This window comes from Tupaia chinensis, unplaced genomic scaffold, assembly GCF_000334495.1.
Source record: "Tupaia chinensis unplaced genomic scaffold, TupChi_1.0 Scaffold000146_1, whole genome shotgun sequence".
Classification (NCBI taxonomy): Eukaryota; Metazoa; Chordata; class Mammalia; order Scandentia; family Tupaiidae; genus Tupaia; species Tupaia belangeri.
The window spans coordinates 184555-190172 of record NW_006159616.1 but is presented as its reverse complement, the minus strand read 5'-3'; positions in this window follow the sequence as shown (position 1 = coordinate 190172).

The window sequence follows — 5618 nt, the reverse complement described above, 5'->3', positions numbered from 1 at the left end:
TTGTCTCAGACCATCTGGGAGCAGCACTGCGTGGCTCGGCCTTCTCAAAGCGTGTGTGTCGATGAGCACAAGTGCTCGTGTATGCACACGTGCCTGGGTGAGGAAGTGCATGCCAGGGCTTGTAGAGCCATGTGGTAAACCCCCGGTACACCTTCCTGAAATGTGCACTTCACTTAAAAAAAAAAAAAAGGAAAGAAAAGAAAAGGAAGTAGTGACCAGCAGATGGGGTTCAAATCCCAAACCTGGCAGCTTGCTTTCCTCACTAAGGTGTCCAGACTCCCACATGGCTGACCACTGCTCATGTCCCAGACCTGGTGGCTTGAAACTAACACCAGGGAGGCAGGCAGGTGGTGTGGTGGTTAAGGGCTCTGGACTCCCACATGGTCAGCCACAGTTCAAATCCCGAACCTGGCGGCTTTCTCTCTTTCTCGCTCTGTCCCTCTCTAGTCAAATTAAAATAAATAAAAATGAATAAAGTTAAACAAAATCATTCTTTTTTTTTTTTTTTTGAGAGGTTTTTGCTATATGGTGCAGGTGCTCGCCAAAAAGACAGAGAGAGACAGAGAGACAGAAAGCAAGAAATCACCCCCCAGGGGGGATGACCACGCCACAATTCCTTCTCCTCCATTCTCCTCTTGGGATCTCGGGCACGCACGCACACGTGCTCAGCGTGTTTAAGCCACCAGGTCCGGGACGCGAACCGCGGTCGACTACATGGGAGTCCAGTGACATAGCCATTACGTTAACTGCTGGTCCCAATAAAATCATTCTTAAAAATGAAAAAGAAAGACAATCACGCCAGGTGTGGGTACGTGCCTAAAATCCAGAGAGGAGAAGGGGCTGCGGTGTGGCTGTCCCGCAGGAGGGCAGTTCTCAATTTCTCTCTCACTCTCTCCTTTGAGTGCACACTATGGGAGAAAAAAAACAAGAGTGACGTCATGATTTTAAGGAAAAACACAGATGGCCACAGAATGCGTGAAGGCAGCGCTTCCCGCCTCTTGATCAGATGATAAGGGTCAGCTCGCAGGGCCAGGTACTCCTTGTTTACTCATTCCTATGACAACCCTTTGAGCGGAACCACTGGTTTTGTTTTTTGTTTGTTTGTTTTTGAGAGGTTTTTGCCATAGGGCGCATGTGGTCGCCAAACAGACAGAGAGAGCCAGAGAGACAGAAAGTGAGAAATCATGCCCCAGGGGGGATGGCCACACTGCAATCTCTTCTCCTCCATTCTCCTCTTGGGATCTTGGGCACGCACGCGTACGCGCCCGGCATGAGTTTTAAGCCACTGGGTCCAGGACTCGAACCGTGGTCACCTACGTGGGAGTCCAGCGACATAGCCATTACACTAACCGCTGGTCCCACCATTGGGGTTTTAAGAAGGAAGGCTGGTGCTCAGAGCGGTGGTGCCGCGTAGCTGGTCACGTAGCTGAGTGGCAGAGATGGCACTTGAGTGCAGGCCTGGGATCCCAAGGCTGCTGCCGCTCTCGCCCAGGACCCGCCCCCGGGCCAGGGTCCCTGCCCCCCGCCTCTCGCTCTCATCCAGGGCGGGTGCTTTCACAGGTGAGCAGCATCTGCTCATGGCCTGAAGCATTCTCCCTCCACCACTGAAAACACCCTGTCACGCGTAATTCCAGACCCCACTGCTGAGAAAGCAGCAGCCGGGCGCTGACCGGAAGCATGGCTTTTACCCGAGTTCCGTGAAGGAGGCGTTCACCTGTCTGAGTCACGTCCCTACTCGGGGGCTCCTTCTCTGCATCTGTGAAGTGGGAGCAGTAGCACTTGCTTCGGAGTGCTTGCCATGTGCTGGCCGGCTTCCGGGCGCTGTGCACGCAGAGCCTCACTCAGTCCTCACCAGGAGTCTGGACAGCTTCCGGGACCCCACAGTACTGCAGGGAGACCGAGGCTCAGAGAGGTGAAGGAGCTGTCCAGGTGCAGAGCTGGGCGCGGAGGAGCTGGGCTGGAGCCCAGACTGGATGTTGCTGGGACTGACAGGGTTGTGAAGAGCACAAATGCTGGACAGTCCTGAGAAGCTGACTGGCTTATGCCACCAACACGCTATCCTGGAGAGACAAGGAGAATCACGCTAGGAATCGGACACCACGCCCAGCAAGCTCCGTGGTGGGAGTCGCCCAGGGCCTCGGAAGAGTGTGGCACGTTACAGTCATCATCTCATTGGACCACCTCATGGATCACACGAGGCTCAGAGGGCCAGCGCCTTCTGTGTGATGGCACAGCTGAGAACGGCAGAGCTGGGGTTCCAACCCACATCTGTCCGAGCCCCACGCTCAGAGAGCGCCACGAGAGCTGTTGTGACTGGGAGAGGCCTGCTCTGTAGAATGCAGTTTGACCCAAGCTTTTTGGTTTTGTTTCTGAAATGTGCCACAGGGCAGCAGATGGCATAGTGGTGAAGGCACTGGATTCCCGCATGGCAGACCACAGTTGTCCCAGCGAACCGTGGATCACACTGGGCGCGTGTGTCCTTCCCAAAATCCCTAGAGGAGACACATGGCCATCACCCCTGGGGGATGATTTCTCACTGTTCCTCTCTCCATCTCTCTCCAGTGGTCCAGTGGGCACATGTGCCCTATAACAAAAATCTAAAAAAAAAAAACAAAATTGCTACAGGGCACATATGCTCACCTGGGAGAGAAAAAGAGGAGAGGGGACCAGCAGTTGGCATAATGGCTATGTCGCTGGACTCCCATGTAGTCGATCATGGTTTGAGTCCTGGACCTGGTGTCTTAAACTCACGCCAGGTACGTGTGCGTGCGTGCCCAAGATCCTGAGAGAAGAATGGAGGAGAAGGGATTGCAGCGTGGCCATCCCCCCTGGGGGGTGATTTCTCACTTTCTGTCTCTCTGTCTCGCTCTGTCTTTCTGGCAAGCACACGCACCCTATAGTAAAAACCTCTCCAAAAAAATGAAAAGAAAAAAATAGAAAAAGAGGAGAGAGATTAAAGTGAAAAGTCATCCCCCGGGCAGATGGCGACTCTGCAGTTCTTTCTCCTCCATTATCCTCTTGGGGATTTTGGGCACACACTCTCATACATGCACCAGCATGTGGGTTGTTTTTAAGAGGTTTTGCTATAGGGCGCCTGTGCTTGAAAGACAGATAGTGAAAAATCATTTCCCGGAGGACGGCCATGCCACAATCCCTTCTCCTCTATTCTCCACTCGGGATCTTGGGCAGGCACGCACACGCGCCTAGTGTAAGTTTAAGCCACCGGGTCTGGAACTCGAACCACAGTCGACTACATGGAAGCCCAGCAACATAGCCATTATGCTGACCGTGGTCCCCACCAACATGTTTTTCAAGCTACCAGATCCAGGACTTGAACCACATAGTCAGCACTGTAGGATCCAAATGCCTTATTAACCTCTGTGCCACCAGCTGGCCCTATACAAAGTTTCAAAGAGCTGCTGGCGTCAGACGCACTGCATGAGTAGGCTATGTGGGTGCCTCGGGCTCTAAGACTTGCTGCAGGGTCACCCCTAAAGTCTGTGAGGCTCATGGGATGAAACTGGAGCACCCCTACCAACGCCTCTGTGCCTCGAGGGCTGAAAAACCTGGATGACACCTGCTGCACCCCAGTGTCGGCCTCTTTGCACAGGAGTTGAGTCTGCAATGGAAAATGTGACCAACAGGACGTAGGACCAACGCAGGTCCTTTGGGGCCCCCTTGGATGAACCCCCGGTGGAAGCTGGGATCATGAACACTGGATCAACCCTTCACACATCTGGATCCACTGTAAGACCTGCCAGTCTCTGGGCCTAATGAGAAAGAAGTCAGGCGGGGAACATGGCCATTGTCCTGAGGGTCCCCATACCCTCATCTCTTCCCTGTGTGACCTACAGTGGCTCAATACCATAGCATGTCTTGAAACCTGTTTTTTAAATTAAATTAAATTATTAGTATTAATTTGCTATAGGGCATGTGCACTCACCAGAGAGAGACAGAGAAAGAGAAAGTAAGAAAGCAAGCCGCCAGTTCCGGGACTTGAACAATGGTTGATGATGTAGAAGTCCAGCACCTTAACTACCATGCCACCTACTGGACCCTTGAAACCCTTTTTATATTTTTTAAAATTATCTTGCCTTTTTTTTTAAATTGCTATAGGACACATGTGCTCCAGAGACAGAGAGAGAGAGGGAAAGATAGAAATCACCCCCCAGGGGACGGCCACACTGAAATCCCTTCTCCATTCTCCTCTCAGGATTTTGGGCACATGTGCACATGCACCTAGTGTGTTTTTCTTTTTGTTTTGTCTTTTTGAGGTTTTTGCTATGGGGTACATGTGCTCAGCGGAGAGACAGAGACAGAGAGACAAAAAGGAGAAATCACCCTGTAGGGGAATTGTGGCATGGCCTCCATTCTCCTTTCGGGGTTTTGGGCACACACACGTGTCCTGCCATCTCAAGCTGCCAGGTCTGGGACAAACGGTAGTGGACCACACGGTAGTCCAGCACCATAACTGCCACACCACCTGCTGGCCCTGTCCTAGTGCGTTTTTCAAGCTGCTGGGTCTGAGACTCTATGCAGCCAGCCACGTGGGATCCACCTGCCTTAACCTCTACGCCATCTGTTGGCTCAAAACCCCTTTTTTTTTTTTTTGGAGAGTTTTTTTTTTTTTTTGGCCATAGGGTGCGTGTGCTCACCAGAAAGAGAGAGAAAGACAGAAAGCGAGAAATCACCCCCTGGGGGGATGGCCACGCCGCAATCCCTTCTCCTCCATTCTCCTCTCAGGATCTTGGGCACGCACGCACACGCACCCAGCGTGAGTTTAAGCCACTGGGTCCAGGACTTGAACCACGGTCGGCTACATGGGAGCTCAGCGACACAGCCATTATGCTAACTGCTGGTCCCAAAACCCCTTTTTTAATGCTAAAAATGGTGAAGGCTAGAAACAAAACAATGTACGAGAAGAACCTGGATCCATCCATGGACCGGTTATTATGGGGAGGCAGCCAGGCCTTGGGTTCCCACATGGCCACACAATGCACACATTTAGCCTCCCCACCCAACCGCCAGCTGGCCAGCGACCACCTCAGCTTACAGTAATGAACTCCGCATGTTGCTGTAAGAACCCGGTTAAGCTCCACCCAGCAGTCTGACCGGGCGTTCTTTCCCTCCTCAGCTTCCAGCACACGCTCGGCCACTCTTGCTCCGTTTGCCCCCACGGAGGGCACGAGGGACTGGGCTGGGTGAGCAACAAGGAGACAAAGCCCTGGGAAGTCCTCCTTCCCGGACTTCTTTCCCAGAATCTCAGGGTGGGGGCCGTGCTGTACCAGGGCCCGTGGCATCCTCTGTGAAGGCTTCTGCTGCCTGTCTCTAAAGTTGAGTCATGATTCCTGCTCACGATAGGGACAGCATCACAAAGCAAGCCCTGCGTAGGAAGGGGAGGCTCAGGACCGAATCCTGTATTGACCACCAACTTGCTGTGTGTCCCTGAGCAGGCTTCTTACCCTCTCGGGGCCACATGTGCTATGGCTAAGGGCTTCTCTGCCTGATAGGCTTTAGATTTATGAACGAGGGACAGGAGGCATGCCTGGTATCAGCTTGCCTGGTAACACCTAGCCGGCTGCAGAGTGCAGGTGCCCGGGGAGCCTGGCCCACTGTCA